This window comes from Lissotriton helveticus, chromosome 7 (assembly GCF_964261635.1).
Source record: "Lissotriton helveticus chromosome 7, aLisHel1.1, whole genome shotgun sequence".
Lineage (NCBI taxonomy): Eukaryota > Metazoa > Chordata > Amphibia > Caudata > Salamandridae > Lissotriton > Lissotriton helveticus.
Window position 1 is genome coordinate 725,162,992 of NC_136068.1, and position 18,364 is coordinate 725,181,355.

The window sequence follows — 18,364 nt, forward strand, 5'->3', positions numbered from 1 at the left end:
TGTTACGGAGTGTCCGCAGCGGTGGCTATGCTGCAACTCTTCCGCCGGCTGTCCCATTCATCACTGTTTGCGACTGCGGCGGTCAGAAACAGCGGAAAGTACTGCGGGACCATCGGGGATATATTCTAATTTCCCATGCGGTGTCTCTGCTATACTAGAGGCAGGTTGATGTTTTTCCGCCGCGAATCCAACCGACGCAGACGTGTTTTGGCCATCTCCGCCCGCTACGGGCTGTTTTTTTTGGCCCCGTTCCACCACGGTCGGTGTTTTTTGGCGGTTGATCCTAATTTGGCCACCGGTTTTCCCCGGTACCGGTGGGCGTTTTATTTTTGCTTCCATGGCTGTCGGGGTGATTTTCCGACCGCCATCCTAATAGGCCCCTAAATCTCCTTCCTTCAAGTGGCTAAACACAATGCAGAAAAGCTGGTAAATGAGAGCAATCACTGGAACTCAATCAGTCTCACTTTGGAATCTCTACACTAGCTCACTGTGATCTACTGCTTTTAATACCTTGAAGACTCCCTGCTTCATCCACACAATAATGGTAAGACCCATAAATAGCTACATAACAAACAACAAAACTTCATCCTTGAATGAAGTGGTACAAAAGGGGGTGGTGATGGAAGGACCATCTGAACCAATCAAACACTCACACCCAGTCAACAGATCTGGGTTTAATCCATCACCGTTCTTTAGCCCACTCTGCCACCCCAGTTCAGACATGGCCATATGCAAATCAGTCTGACCCTGTGCCTCATGGGAATAGTCCAGCCCGAACAGCCAAGCCATGCCTTCCCTGGACCGGAAACAAGCTTCCTAGGACCGGTTGCTGGCATTTCAGCCTTCTTCAGCCAGGCTTGCTTGCTATGGCCATGTCTGAACTTGGGTGGCAGAGTGGGCTAAAGAACGGTGATGGATTAAACCCAGATCTGTTGACTGGGTGTGAATGCTTGATTGGTTCAGATGCTCCGTCCATCATCACCCCCTTTTGTACCCCTTTGTTCGCCATAAATTGGCAGTTTATGCTCATACGTGAGTCCCTTGCTCACTTTGCCACTGGATTCAAGCAAGTCTGGCTGAAGACGGCTGAAATGCCAGAAACCGGTTCTAGGAAGCTTGATTCCGGTCCAGGGAAGGCATGGCTTGGCAGTTTGGGCTGGACTGTTCCCATGAGGCACAGGGTCAGACTGATTTGCATATGGCCATGTCTGAACTGGGGTGGCAGAGTGGGCTAAAGAACGGTGATGGATTAAATCCAGATCTGTTAACTGGGTGTGGGTGTTTCATTGGTTCAGATGCTCCGTCCATCACCACCCCCTTTTGTACTACATCCTTGAATGAGCCCTACATTCAAGCTGCAAAGATCTCCTTCACATCTTCACACCTGTGAAAAAAGAATTTTATTTCGAAAAAAATGCACAATATAGCTTTGCCTTAATATAACACAGTAATGGAGGCAGACCATACATTGTCGCACCTAACCTGTTATCTCCAAAACAGTATACTTATGACTCCATCATGTATTCAACTGTGTGCCCTCCCTGCTGACACCAACTGCCAGAGTGCTAACCTAGAATAGGGTAAATCAGGGAGAATGAATTACAATCAATTCAATTGAGTAAACCGTTTTTACAACAACAGCATATTACTTGTGTGTGATTCATCTGTCATTACAGATGAAAGTCCTCCTGAAATGTTCCAACACAGAATCATAAAATTAGAATCTCCACTACATGTATTAGCCCTTATCCATACGCATCCTTTATCTGTTTTAACCAAGTGGAAGAGCGTATGCTAATCTGCCCATAACCAAGCACCGCAATTGGTGTAGAGCGAGGAAACCGATCCTACTCCTCTTAGCCCACACGCTTAGAGAAATGAAGGTCCTTCAATTATTCAATTGAATTTCGTACTTGTATTGTGCCCTGAAGAAGTCTAGTTGTGTATGGATATAAAACGCTGGCTGTTTTCACTGTGTACATGTGAAGCATTTTAAATAAGAGAAAATATAGAGACTATTTATATTTTATTATGGAACTTTGTGAAAACATTTTTGACTCTCTGTAATGATCTAAATGTGGTGCACCTCTGAAATTTCATAGATTTGACTTAGTTGATATAACTAGACTTCACTAGGCCACATTATTGAAAGTGAATGCTTAAATCAGAAGGGACGGGATGTGGCGTAACTGCCAGAGATGCTGACTTTGGATCTGAGGAACCAAGTTCGACACTCGGCATCGTCTCAAAACCTGTGATTCTGGGCAAGTCATTTAAACTCCCCATGCCTACCAAAAATGAATGTGTCCTTGTGCAGTGTAACTGGTGCTCATGTAAAGCATTCCAATACCTTCGGGTCAAGTATATAAAGCTGCAAACATTTTTTTGTGCACAAGCATTATTTTTCCTTGCGTTTTAAACAGTTATCTAAATCCAGTTGCAGCTACAGTGTGTGCCTCTACGTGTAAAGTAACATTTTAATTTAGCTTTCTTGGCCAAAGGATATGGTTTGAAACATTTTAATATATTCTGAATCTTCGTGACTGTCCGTCGTTATGGTTGCACAGAAATGTCCATTATGGAAAGTTTAATTGTTTTTATTTCCTCTGTACAACTAAATTGTGCAGATTAATAGCCAAATAAAATGATGGGCAAGTAGGTTTTATTTGGGGTGGATTGGAAGCTAATAGTTTGATTAGTTTGCTGTGGAATTGACATTTTAGTGATTCCTTTTTATGCAATGCCATGCTATGAAACCGTGTGCTTACAGAATCTGAATCATTATAAAAGGTCAGCTATTTGGGTAGAAATTAATCAATTCACTCATTCACCCATTTTCATTTGTTATTCTGCTGTTGTACTAGAGAGAACTGTTATTTAGGGCTAGATGCTGTGTGGTCCTTCTTTATTTGGACATGGTATTGTTAATTTGACTATTGTCTTGTGGGCTGCAGCTTCTTAGGTTCTTAAATATACATTGTATTATTATCTTGACTAATGAATTGGCTTCTGATTCTAACTAACTTTGTACTTTTTCAATGATTAGTTTAGCATTTGAATACATCTCCAAACTGAGAAATTGAAGAAGCCTATAGTAGTACTCATTTTCCTGAACAAGTGTACAAAAACTATCCAAGATCACAAATTACCCAAGTCGCCAACATCTCAGCACCATACAAGCACACAAGTCAAAGCCACACTGCCTCAAAGGGATAAGGGGCCGCTAAACCAGAGCTGCAGGTGCGACTCTCCCACAATGCAGCACATACACATAGCACAGCACATCAACATTGACGACAATGTGGTACAAAGTGCAACACTTTCACTACAAGACAGAAGTCACAACTGGTGCCGCATGTGCGTAGAAGCTGGCCAATCACATCTGGCATAGGAGGAAACTGTGAGGCGACAATGTACGGTTACAACCTCACATCCGTCATGTAGTCGAAATGTCCAATGTCTCCCATCAAATAGCCAGCTCCTCCAAAACAGTCACAATATACATTGTCATGCTGTCTGTCTGGAAACATCTACAATGTGTCAACATACATGGAACACACTGTTAACCTGCATTACTCCTTTACATTGGAGAGGGACAATCAACACCTCCTGCAGAGCAGACCAGACATCTCTTCAGTGATGATGAAGAGGACCCCCTGTCCATCTGCACCGACACCCTCCAATGGGTTGTGGACAGCCTTCGCACCCCACCACCAGGAGCAGGGGAGCCCAGCTGCATCGAGGTGACCCCACCCCCTGCACAGACCACACAGCAGGGAGCACCCACCACCACGGCTGGCTCCCACCACCTCACAGAAAGACACATGACATTCCAACGCCGTGTGTTAGACTGCCAGAAGGAGCTGGCTGAACAGGTGCGGGTGGGTTTCAACCTGGATATTTAGCCATGGTTCTGTTACAAAAGTGTAAGTGTAACTAAGCAACATAAAATGCAGCGAGAAAGAGCATGGCAATGTTCTAATGAAAAGGTCAGATGTTCACAGTGATGGGACATTCTGATACAGTTATGGAATATTCATCTTTAGTTATGGGAAAGGGAAAATTACCTTGGTACAGTAACTAGATAGAACATGTTGCATCATCATTATGGGCTTTATGTGCACAGCCCAGGAATGTTTTTCTGGCATTCTGTTGCAGGCCTGGAATAATTTTGAGGTATTCTTGTGCAGTGCTGGACCAACAATGGAGCCTTGTGGTGCCACAAAAGAATATTTTTCAAATTCATGCTACAGTATAGCAACATACGGGCACTTATCGCTGCCAATTATCAAAATTATAGGCAGATTTTTTTGAGAAATGTTATTATCGTTATTATTATTGGTATTATTAATTGTTTAACCAAGGGTGTCCTGGCACTCAGCATACTAACACACTTTGTACACTAGATGCACAAAATCAAGAAGAAAACTAATTGAGTCTCAATGAGAAACCTAGATGGAAAGATGTGTTTTAGGACCTTATGACATTTTAGAATGTTAGTTCACAACAGTAACTCAATTGGCTGCTTATTCCAGGCCTGCACTGTGACCAGAGAAAAGGCGCACCCTCCCAGTTCTCTGTGTGTTTGGGTACAATGAGAATGTACTCCTTACTTGCAAAGCCGAAACATATCACCACTTAAGGTTTCAAGGCACAGTTGGCTGTCTGGGAGATTGAGTGAGCTATTGTTCAGAGTCACATGATGCTGAGCTGAGCTGCTACTGCCAATCGAACTGTGATCCCTGCGCTGCGGCATCAGCTGTTCTGATCTATGAACTACACCTTTCCCATCGGAAGCAGAGCAGAGTAATGTAGTTGGAATGTGTTTTTAAGCATGTTACAAATATATGTGGTACGAGCTGCTGGATAGATGGCCCTATGACACATGCATACAAAGGGGCTTACACCAGCATCTCTTCTGGACAGGAAGCCAGTGTAATTGACGTAGATGAGATGAAACATTATTAAACTTCCTAATACCGCACATCAGTCTGGCAGCTGCATTCTGAATCAACTGCAGTCTCTGAATAAGATAGTTTGGGAGCCCAACATACAGTGTGCCACAATAATCTAACATACTAAGATTCAGAGCTTGTACTAGTAGCTGCCTGGAGTATTGCTTAATAAATGGTAGAAGCTGTAATGTATTGTGATTTAGAGATGACGGGAACCTTTTGTTCCTGATGGACTACGTAGGATAGTGACATAAGTGTGTGGGTGATATAATTTAGGACATAGAATGTTCCATTAACAGTTACATGCTGATGAACAAAAATGTGTAATACCAAGCTCTGTGTGTGGCGTTATAATTGGCATGTACCAGGGCTGAGAAGGATGCTACAACTGGCAATGAGGTAGGGGTTTACGTAAATCCTGCATGCTGAAGAACTAAAAGGGATCTCCCAGAGTGTTTGCCGGGTATCAGCAACCTGCTTGTGGGTGCAGCGTGTTACTCAGTCGAAGTCAAAATTGACTGTTGCCGTACATGGAGTCAAAACGCCACTCCAGCCAGTGCAAGGCCTGTGAAGAAAGTGAAGGTCTTACAGGAAGTTTGTTTGTAATTGGCTAGATATTTGCTAGTAAAGTAGAGACAAGAGATACTACGCCACAGCCTAGCACAGAGCCCTCATTTATATAGTATTACAAAGCTAAAGGCAGCGATAACTAGCTACAGAGAAGGGCTAATGGCAGTAATAGTCTAGTGCAAGAAAGCTCTAAAAGCAAAAACATTTCTGATGCAAAGAAATGCTAAAGGCAATGGAAACCAGATGCAATGGAAAGAGGTGAGAAGAGTGAGGAATCCATACAAGAAACAAAGCCGCAACTCACTGCCAAAGAAGAAGACAGTGCCTTGCAACTGAAGAGTGGCGCAACCACCCAAATGTCAGCATGAGGCTAGTGATTAACGTAGGTGTGGTACAATCAGGCAGCAGAGGCTGGCAAAGCATGCTGCACTCCTGACAGAAGAAAGTTCCAGAAGTTATGATGCTGCTGCATTTCTAAAACTTTCATTTCTATTCGATACTGCCAAAAAGCAAAATATTGGTGACAGATGGACGACATGGATCTAAACCTTTGATGATTTGATCGATGCAGTTTCCTTGATGCACTGGAAGAAGCAAATGACAAACAGATCATTAAATAGCTAAATAATTTAGAATGTGAAGGAGTAAAAGAAATGAAAAAGAAAGTAGTACAAAGTATTGTAGTGATATACCATCAAATAAAACACTGAGGGCAAGATGTACGACCCAACAAATTGTGAGTCGCAAATTGCGACGCATTTGCGACTTGCAATTTGCAACTCGCAAATTGGGATGCACAACAGTGTCTGGGACACTGTTTGCGATGCCAAATGGCATCGCAAATTGCATGCCACATGCAAAGTAATGGGGCTGTCACAATTTGCAACCCCATTGGGGATGGCTGGCGTTCCCAGGGATGGTGGCCTGCTGGGGTCAGCAGACCTCCGTGTCTGGGACTGCTTTTAAATAGAGCAGGTTGTTTTTAAAATGCATCCCATTTTCCGTAAAGGAAAAAGGAATGCATTTTAAAAAAATGTAATTTTTCAGTTTCATTTTTTAAGGGCAGGCAGTGGTCCCTGGGGCCACTGCCTGTCCGTAAAAAATATTTTTAGAGCCACTCACAAAATTGAAGGGGTACCCTGGGGATCTCTTCCCGTTTGAGAGTGGTTTACCACCCTTCTGCGAAGGGTGGTAAACTGCAACTGCTTTGCGACAGCAATTGTAGTCGCAAAACAGTCATACATAGCTTCAAGAGTTGCTATTAGTGACACCCTTGGAATGCCCCTTCCTAATAGCGAGTTTTTTGGGCTCGCAAACGGGTTTGAATCCCATTTGCACCTGCAAGAAACGTTAGTACATTTGGGGCCATATGTAGGTGGCCAAATACCGGTCGGTAACGGCCAATTTCGGCCGTTACCGACCGGTATTTTGATTTTCAGATGTAGGTGGCCAAAATATTACCGATTCTGTATATTTACCGAATCGGTAAATTTATCGAATCTGTAAATTACCGAATCGGTAAATGTACAGAATCGGTAATATGGGATGTAGGTGGCACTGGAAACAGTGCCACAGGCCCTTAGGAATTCGTTATTTACCATGAAATATCATGGCATGGTAAATAACGAATTCCTGTGTACATGCACCTCTGTGCATGTACACCTGTGCCATGTGGCACACAGACATGCCCTAAGGGCATGTATGTGTGTCACATGGCATACAAACCAGAAACTGGGGTGCAACAGGGTGTCAAAGTGACACCCTGTCCCCCTTGTAAAATCGGTAATTTTACCGATTCGGTAATTACCGATTCGGTATTTGATATTGAATCCTATGGGCTTCAAGGCCCATAGGAATCAATGGCAAATATCGAATCTGTAATTACCGATTCAGTAATTACCGATTCTTTCCGATTCTGTAATTGTTAAAGAATAATTACCTACATTGCATTTACCGAATTGTAAATACCGAATCGGTAAAATTCGGTATTTACGATTCGGTAAATGCAATTTACCTACATATGGCCCCTAGCCCCTAGTTCAATCCAAATGTCAACTATGAAAGGTAAATTGTCAGTCAGGAAAGAAAGAGTACTGGTGAACAATGAATGAGTTTGTAGAAAGACATGGGGGCATATCTACAACGACAGCGATAAATAAGCGCAAAGCGCGCTTATCGCTTTGTTTTTTATCGCCGTCTATATCTGGAATTTCTCGCCCTGGTAGCGTGTTATTAACAACGCGTTACTCCAGGGCGATAAAATTCCAGAGATAATGGGGAAATCGCCGTTTTGCAGGGAACATCGCTGGTTTTCCAGCGATGTTCTCTGCAAAACGGCAATAACCTTGCTGATACGACCCACAAGGTCGTATCAGCATAATCCACCCCAATGTCAGGGATAGGTAAGTCTGCATTTTAGCAGAAGTTAGTTTATGGAGAAAACAGCGGTTTTCTCCAAAAACTAACGTGTGCTAAAATCCTGTGGACTGCCTTGTAAATATAGCAATGTGAACATCAGCGATATTTGCAAGGTAGTCCACAATGTGAACATCAGCTATATTTGCAAGGTTGCAAGGTAGTCCATCCGGGATACGCCCAGTGATGCCCACTTTGCATCTCATTAGAGATTCAAAGGGAGGCGTTGGGAAAAAGGGTGCTAACATGCCTAATCACATGTAAATAGGGTGATAGTTTTCTCTCCGCTTTTTTGGCTTTTTAAGCCAAAAAATCGGAGATAAAGCCCTTGTAGATATGCCCATTGATTTGCTCATCAAGCATTGCAAGTTTAATGAGTTCAATGATGAAGAGGTCATACGTCTCTTAGTAAAATACGGTTGTCTCTCCAATTCCCTGAGCTGACAAATGCTGAGAGAAACACTCAGCTTGGATTGAGTACCCATGGCTGCCAGAGCTGAAGAAAGAGCTGACAGACAAGCAGCTGACTTGGAGGCCAGAAAGACCCAAAATGAATCAGCGCTAAGTGTGAAAAGTAAGTTGAAATAGAAGGTGGAAGTAATGTCTCCAAACAAAAAGAAGCTGTGCTTTCGATATGGATTCTCCATTTCACAATAATGTAAATGTCCCGCAATTGCACAGATATGTAAAGGCTGAATAAAAGAGAACCATTTTGTATCGGTTCGCAAAATGAGGGAAAGATCAACAGCATCACATCGAAAAGACAAAATGTAGGAAAGATCAAGTGTGACATGTTGAGAAAACGAAATGGATGCCAGAACGTTCCAGACTGGTCTGTCTACATGCACCCGCTTGGCCTAGCAGCCATATCAGTTGAAGCAAGCAGAAACTGAATGACGTAGATTGCTGTTAAATTCATTTAAAATGTAATCACCATCATTGTCAAGCGACCGTGAGGAAGATGGATGTGTATTGTTAATTTTGACTACTGGACGGCATGTCCATGTAGGATTAGCTTTGAGCAAGGAAGAATGTCGGTCGATGCTAGGTCAACAAGTGAAAGATTAAATTCTTTTGGACAATGTCCCAAAATCACACTGATGGTGAATGGGTGCTCCGTACCTTTTATCATAGACAGTGATGCATCGATAAACATTATGCCAGTAGAAAAATTATCTGGGATTAATATTAAAAATACAATGAACTGTCTCTAGTGCCCATTTAACTCCATCAAAAACAAAGTATATATGTAGGCTGCTTCGACACCACTGCAAAGTCAAGGTTCATTCATAGCAATTGTGAAACATAAACAGACGAAAGTACAAGCACCAATTCAAGTCTTGCCAAGCAATTCATCGTATGCATGTTTACTCAGTTTCAGTACTGCTGTTGACATGGGGCTGATATCTGTAAACTACAATGTCAATGCCTATCATGAGGTAATGAATCAGTTTTGATCTTTATTTCATGGACTAGGAAGGCTTAAGACCATGAAAGTCCAACTTCACATAAAAGAGGACATCCGTACTGTTGCTCAAACACATAGTTGAATTGAATTTCATTTACAAGACACTGTTGAGAAAGAACTTGAGATACTAATAAAGGACATCATTGAGCTCTCCACTGGTCCAACACCATGGGTATGACCCATAGCTGTAGTGCTGAAAAAAGATACTGGAGGAGGCGTGTGCATCTGCGTAGGTATGTGCCAAGCGAACAAGGTGATTGAAATAGAACGATATCCAGATCCGCATATTGTTGACATGAGGGCATAGATGCATGGTGCCAAAGTCTTTTCCCACCTTGATTTGAACAACGGATATCACCAGCTTAAACAGGAAGAAAATTCCAGGTACATTACTACCTTTGCTACTTATGTTGATTTATTAGGATACAAAAGGCTCAGTTTCAGAGTGTCATTAGCTGCAGAATATTTTCAGGATGACATTCGTTGAATAACACAGCCAGTCACATGTGCTTTAATTTACAGTGATAACACAGACGTTTTTGGGGCCACACAAAAGGAACATGATAAAGCTCTTACCCAAGTGTTTTGTATACTTGTGGATGCAGGACTCACTTCAAATGCAGCCAAGTGTGAGTTTCATCAAACCAAACTCAAGTTCTGTGGTCATATTTTTTCTGATGTTATTGTTATCCAATTCTCCCCCACAAGATATAACTATGTGGTGATCTTTCCTGAGTAGGGACAGTTACTGTTCAATATATATATATATATATATGTGACTTTGCCACTGCAAGTGCCCCATTGAGAGACTTAACAAAAACGAAATGTCCCATTTCTATGGTCAATTGAATGTGAACAAAGTTTCAAGAAAATCAAGCATTCAATTGAGAACGTCACCGAAATGGCATACTTTGATCTGAAATTGCAGAAGGAGGTTTTTGTTGATGTAAGCCCTATGGGGATGGGTGCCATCCTTGCCCAGCAATCTGGACATCCCAATGCCCCAAGGCATATTCTGGCTTATTGGCAGCCAAAGTTTGTCATTGAGGGAACATGCCTATTCACAACCTGAAAAAGAAAACTTGGTGTGGGCTTGTGAACATTTTCATGTGTTCCTATACAAAAAGCTTTTCTCATATGTCCCCAAACATCAAGCATTTCTCATCATTTTCAGCAACCCCAAAGCCAAGATCCACTCTCGCATTGAGAGGTAGGGGTTGTGAAAGCAGGAGTATGATTATACAACTGTGCAGCATCCAGGAAAAGATCAAAACTCTGCTGACTACTTCTCACATGTGCCAATAGAATGCCATGACACCACTTCTAAAGTGACTATTGCTTATGTTAATTTCATTGTGATATCCAGTACCCCAGCTGAAACATAGTTGGAACAAATTATTGCTGATACTCAAAGACATTATTATACATCAATCGTGATGAAAACATACTCAAACTCTTCATGATGACTTTCAATACCACAAATTCAGAAATGAACAGGAAGAACTTTTCAGTTACCCAAGTAGGCATCATCTCATGTGTGTCGAGAATTGACATACACAAGAGTCTGAGACGGCAAGTGTTTGACCTGGCTCATGAGGCACATTGTGGAGTTGTTTCTACTAAACAAGTTCTACGGGACTGACTCTGGTTCCCTCATCTTGATGAAAAAATTGAAAGAGTTAAAAGCATACCATTTGTGCAACTGCTTGTCATCCATGACAACCCTGCTACTCTTAAACATGTCTGTTCTTCCAAAGCATGCATAGGAGAAGATTGCAATTGATTTCTTTGGACCCCTTGACAACGGACATCATTGACTAGTAATTGTTGATAAATATTCCCTTTTTCCCCGGTCATGAACTACTTATGACACTGAGAGATTAGAAAGTATTTTTGCAACATGGCGTGATCGATCGATTTTGGACCCTGACAATGGCCCACCTTTCAATAGTCGAGAATTTAAGATTTTCTCACTCATCTAATTGTCAAGCATCAGAAAAGCACACCTCTCTGGCCACAGGCGAATGGTGTGGTTGAGAGATTTATGAGCACCCTCAAGAAACCATCAGTGCGATAACTGGGAAAGCTAAATCAGTTCTTCAGTCTACTCTTCAACCCTACAGGTCAACTCAGCATTCCACTACATTAATAATTGGGAGAAAAATTGGCACCAAATTGCTACAAGGGACCAATAGGAGATCTATTGACAATGATAATCTTTGCACTACTGACTTGTCTCACAAACGTCAAATGAAGACCTATGCAGATAGGCGTCACTGTGCTCGGACTACTATGTTCAACAGAGGAGACTGAGCTATCATCAGGCAGAAATGGAAACGCATGTCTGATGCTCCATTCTATTATGACCTATTGAAAGTTGTGACTTATAAAGAACACATAGTGATTGCTCACCATCCTGGAAATTTCACTGCATGAGATTCTTCAAATTCCAAGTAACTGCCTCTTTCAGCAACTCTAAATGTCAGGAGGGAGACTTGTCCAACTGAGAAGCCAGAAAGCACTGACTGTACCAATATCTGTCACCAATGCCAGACCTGGTATCTTCAAAGCCTCACATGATCAGATCTGGGCAATTGATTCGAACACTAAATCGACTTATTGAAGATTGGTAATGTATATATGTATTATTAGTACCTTTTATTTAACAAACGGGGAGGTGTCGATTCTGTGAGTTAGAGATGATGGGACCCTTTTGATACCTGATCGACTCAGTAGAACAGTGATGTAAGTGTGTGAGTGATAGAACTCAGCACATAGAATGTTCAGCTAACAGTTACATGCTGATGAATAAAGATGTTCAATACTAAGCTCCATGTGTGATGTGATGATTTGATTGTACAGGGGCTGGGGAGGATGCTCCAGAATCTTTTTTAGTTCTTTCATTATTAGCAAACAAGTGGTCATTAGCTTATTAATGTGATGCTCAAATGAAAGTTAATTATCAAATAGAACACCCCGATTGCAGGCAGTAATTACTGGTTTATGGTACTCCCATAACATCTGAGGCCACCACATAGGGGACCAGTGTGACGTATTACCAAATATCTAAGGTTAACCAAACTGAATTTCCAATCCTCCAGCAAGCCACCATCATCTTTGAAATTGATCTTGAAGTTGATTAAGATTGCAATCCATCGGTCTCGGATCTACCGGAGGAAGACTCCCACTTGCTGCTGCGAGATTTGCAGCTTCCGTGCTTGACCAGGGAGGACCGTGATTTCATGGATGGTGCCCTCACCGCAGACTAGGTGGCCCTGGCGGTACGCTCTCTGAATGCGGGTAAGGCATTGGGACCCAGCGGGCTCCCAATTGAGCTGTATAAGCTCTGGCCTGATAAGATTGCTCCTTACCTTAGAGATATGGTTGTTGAGGGATACTACCCTATGATCAGAGAGTGGCCTCTGTTGTGGTTATTCATAAGGAGGGTAAGCCAAAATCGAGTAGTGCTTCGTATAGGCCTATCTCGTTACTGAATGCGGAGCCCAAAATACTTGCCAAGCTCCTTTCTTATAGACTGATTAAGGTGATCAGCGGGCTGATACATTCCGATCAATCAGGCTTTATTCCTCATAGAAACACGGCCCAAAACTTGCGCAGGTTACATGGGGTGATAGCCAGGGCTCATACCCTAAGGGAGCCGGCCATAATAGCTTCGCTTGACGCAACGATGGCCTTTGCCACTGTAGAATGGCCGCATTTATGGGCAGTCCCGGCTAAATTTGGCGTTGGACCCGAGTTCATCCGTTGGGTGCGTCTGTTATATACTGAACCTCTCGCTCAGGTGGTGGTAAATGACAGGGTCTCGGCGCCATTTTGTCTTGGGTGGGGCACTCGACAGGGCTGTCCCCTCTCTCCTCCTCTGTTTTCACTGGCCCTCGAACCTTTAGCGGCCTGGATCCGCTGGGAACCCTCTATTCGGGGTATTCGATGGTCCCCGCAGTGGGATTACCGGATCTCTCTGTATGCGGACGACATTCTACTTTATCTAACTTCGCCTAGAAAGTCTCTAATTGTCGTTTGTGATGTGTTGGCCTCCTTTGGTAGGAACTCCGGACTGTCTATAAACTGGGGGAAATCTCTTTTGTTCGTTCTTAGTGGGGAGACTCCGGTTCCCCCGCGTAATTGTCCGATTCAGGTTGCTACAGATGAGTTCAAGTATCTGGGGATCTTCATTTCACTAGACCCTACAGTGCCGGCTAGTTACTTTCGAGAGGTGGAGGGGTTGCTGCGTAGTCTGTTATGGGAGGGTAGATCCCGTATTGCTTTAGCTAAATTGACGGTCCCCTGGTTTCCTGATGTCAAGCACTACTATTGGGTCTCTCAGCTGGTGGCCATTAATCAGGGTACTTATGGGCCCGCATCGGATCCTGGATAAGCGATGGGCAGGTGGCTTCTCCCTGGAGATAATTATAATAGGGCCTTATATGCTAAGTCATCAAGGGGGTGCTTGACGGGGCCGACCAAACATGCGGTGCGGATCTGGTGTGACGCCACTAGCTCCCTGGGATGGAGGGACCGATTGACGCTGGCCACCCGCTGTTTGATTCGGAAAAGCTGGGCAAGCTTTGGAACACAAAAGGTTTTGATAAGTGGGACCTGATTGGGATTTCAACCATTGGTGATATCGAGTTTAAGGGGAGGATTAAAACGTTTGCGGAGCTGCAGACTGAATTTGAGTTGAGGGGAACTGAGTATTTCCGCTATGCGCAAGTCAGACATACGTTGAGGGCGGCTCTACCAGCAGAGGCAGACCTACCCGAGGCCTCACCCCTAGAAGATAGAATTTTAGATGGTCATTTGCCCGAGATGACTATTTCCCGGATTTATAAGAAGTTGATTAATCATAGAGCAGATCTTCTTGTAGAACTGAGGGATAAATGGACGCGAGATGGCATTGAATTAGATGATGAGGACTGGCAATCGGCTGTGTCCTCCCCGAAGGAAGACACGATCCCAGCACGATTGAGGCTTGTTCAGTTGAAAAGACTAAACAGGGTGTATATCACAAGGCCCCGTCTAGTTCTGGGCGATCTGAATCTGGTTTGTGCAGACGGGGGTGTGGTCTCGTGGGTACGTTCCTCCATATCCTCTGGGAGTGTCGATTTATAGTTGAGTATTGGAGTAAGATACATGATACTATGCGAGAGGTCCTGGGGGTAACGGTGCTGCCAGAAGCAAGAAGATGCCTCCTTAATATTTGGGAACCTACAGATCTTAACTCAGCTCAGACGAGGTGGGCGACACTGGGTGAGATGATAGTGAAAAGGAATATTGCTCAACAGTGGGGATCCGAGCGGCCACCCACCCTTGAGGGTTGGAAAGAGAATATGGATCGGTGTATGTTTCGTGAAAAGACTGTTTACTTGGCAAGGGGCCGACCTCGTAAATGGGCATCAGTGTGGGGATTATGGAACCGATATAGGGGGGAGATTTGTGTACCACCTGTAGACTCCACCTTTGATATTCCTGTTTCCCCGTGATTTCTTAAACACATATGTACTCTGCTCCCTGTTCCCCTCCCTCTCCCCCTACCTTCTCCGGTAAGATGTAATACAATATGGGAGAGTTTCTCCTCTGTACTATGCCTTTATTTTTGATGCCTTGTCTTAAATAAAAAGAAATATAAAAAAAAAGATTGCCATCCATAAAGATGATAATATGAGTATGTAGGAAATGGGGCTATTAGTTGTGTGGCCTACACAAGCAATTTGCCTTTACTCGGAACCAAGCACCCCATTGTAGCACTTGATTCTCTTAGGGTAGCGAAGCAGAGCAGTCCAAGGCCTACTTAGAGGAGGTGATGTGGGCTAGTAATAACCATTTGCTGGCACGTAATATTAACACTCAATAAATGATTGCCAAGTCAGAGATTTTTCTTTAGAAAATGGAAAAGTGCATTTAGTGCACATACATTACTAAATACTAAGCATTAATTTACAAATATATACATTGGCAGATGGAAAATACCATAGATGACATCAGATAATCACCTTTGACCTCCTAAAGGTGTCATGCAAACATATAAGGGAAGTCTACTGGCTTGGTCAAAGATTCAAGAGCAGCAAACCACATGTTAAATACATAATTTTGGACATAAATGCAATCATCAAACAATAATGATCATGTGTAAATCCACTTATTAATGTTAATAAAGCTTATTCACTTTTTAATAAGTAATCACTGTCAACATTATTACATCAATAAAGCATTTGAAATGAACTTAACATGTCCAATTGTTTTTTATATACTTATGTAAATGCGATCCTAAGAACAGCACCGAGAGAACATCACCTTCTGCTAACATAACATGTAATCATAGACTTAGCCCCTAGAATGCACTGTACTATATGAAACTCTGTGAAACACCTTCAGATCACAATAAGTACAGCCATAAAACCAGCCACTAAAGTGTGTTGCACACCCAGCTGTGGAGCCAAAGCTCCAACCTTGGGGGTCTTTTCAAACTTTTACTAAAATTCTAGAGGGGTCCTGGAGTCTAGGACCCCACAAATATAGGGCTAATATCTTGAAAAAATTATTAACGGGAGAGCTGCTGCACTCTTGCTGCCTCCCTGCCCATGCTTCCTTTGTCTCATTGGTGGTGGTCCTGCCATCTTGGGGCCACCATGAGTAGAGAAAATTATGGAAATGCATAATTTCTGCAGGGCATTATGGGGCTTTCCAGCCATAGCAGTGAATATTGTATGAGTGGCTCTTTTGCTGCACTGGGGAGAGCCGATGCCTTTTTGTTTGCCTCTGGGCCTCGCACCGCACAGCTTTTCCTTTTTGTTTTGTTTTTGGTTGGGGTTGCCTGGTATCGCCCAGGCACACTCATGCCTCCCATCTTTGGGGTAGCAGAGGAACCCCACCCCTTGCTGCCCCAGCAGCTCCCACATAGCCCGCACCTCCACGTATGGCCGTGGGAGCCAGGCAGGATATCTTCTGTTTGTGGTGGATGCTCGTTTCCCCCAGACACAGGCATGGGGAGTGGAGTAGGCACACCATGAGTGGGGGGCGGGGGTGCAACAGCACTCCCCATGACTTCTGGTACTCGGGTTGGGGATAATGAACCGGCCCCTTCTTTGAAAATGTGGCCTGAAGAATGTGGTCCCCAGGCCAAGGGAATGTCGGGGAAGGGGGGCCTATGCACACTCCCTTCCTGGAAAAATTAAATAAAAACATCATGCTCTTAACCTTGGGTAATGTCCCACTCTTGGGTAAATTCTTGGAAATGGCAGTGGAGTACCATGTGCTCTGTTTGGGAAGAGTTTAAATGTCGTCAATTTTCCGAGTGCCATGACTCAGGCCCTTTTGGCCCAATCTGGTGATCCTGGGCTCATTTTACTCCTGGTGTCAAGATCTAGTCACAGGGGGCAGTTTCAGCAGACCTCATCACCTCCAAAGTGGTGCAATCCACAGGGAGCTAGTCCTCTGGGCTCCCTGTGATGACCTTCCTCATTGTCTTGGTCTTTGGGCAAGGAAGCCCAGGGTTTTCCCCCAAATGGTCCTCAGGTGTTGTAAAGGGGCCAGTTTCACTGGCCCCTGGAGAGACCCACTAGTTCTGGGATCATTGGGGCAGAGTCCTTAGTCCTTTATAGTCATCAGCTGTTCCTCCTTCCATTTGTCCATGGCAGCCCCAGGGCCCAGCAGCGAAGTGCAGAAAAACACCAAGCAAGATAGAGTCTCCCGCATGTGTAAGAGTTGTTAAAGGGGAATGGAAGGTTCCATAAGCCAGACACCCCTGGCAAATACTAGGGTACCATGTCACCTCTCCACCCCTGCCCCAACCCTCCAGCACAGCATGCTGGGACAGTTCAAAATGGGATTATCCAGGAATCACTTGTCACATCCCTCGCCAATATCACTGCCAGGGCCTTTCTCACCACATTTTCAAATGGGCGCCCCTCCTGTGTTGTTTCTAGAAGTCTGGGCTCCCTCCTTTGTTCAGTGGGCTTGGGCTGAGGCATCCCTTGCACAGTGTGACAGCAGATTGATAAATGCAGATCCTTCAGTCCCTCCCCTCTCCTCCGGAGGAGCTTAGTGAAGCCAGGTTAATTGCTTCCTTTTGTGGGAAGGCCTGTTTTCCTGCTTCTGGAGATAAATGTAATTAACCTGGCACAGCACGGTGACAACGGGCCTGGGCCTTGATCCTGAGCTGAGGAAAAGAAATAAGAGTCTGGATGACCCATTCGTTGCATAGATATCTTTGTGAAACTTGCAGATTTGGTTTCCTTGTACAGGTAACACATCATTTTGATACATCACTGGTCTATGTAGGCCAAGGGGAAATTAAACTAGACCCTAAGGCAGTTTTCTCCCTATGTGTATAATAAAGTGTTACTAAAGACACAGGGGCTTAATTACAAGCCCCTTGCCCCACTATTACGTCACTTTTAACATGGGAAAAGTGATGCAAAAGTATCACAAGGGGCTTGTAAATCTGCCCACAGTAAATTGCACTTTCCCTATTAGTGTACACTAATACTCTAAGGTCTACCCCCGGTCAATTTCTAATCCTGCAATGTCCCCTCTCTGCCAGGCTACCTGGGCACAGTTACTGGGCTGCGCAAGACAATAGTATCCTATGTGCAGACCTGATATGTGTACGCACACATGTGTGCACATGTACACGTGTAACCAACCAAGTGCTCCTTTCACTAGCTACGTCTCAGAGGTCTTACCTTAAAAGACCACTGGTGGTGGTAAACACACACAGTTCATTTGCCATGTGATTATCATGGGTTAAACACATGTAGGGAGATTCACCCAAGTCCAAAACTGGGTGAATCAAAAGGAAAAAATCGGGGTGTACTGAATGAGTGGAACCCACTTGCAACAAAGTATCATCGAAAAAGACCTAGTCCCTGTTGTTTCTTGTTCTGCAATCTATGATTGCTTCTAGAAGGCAAGGGTCACCTCTTTTGTGTTACATCAG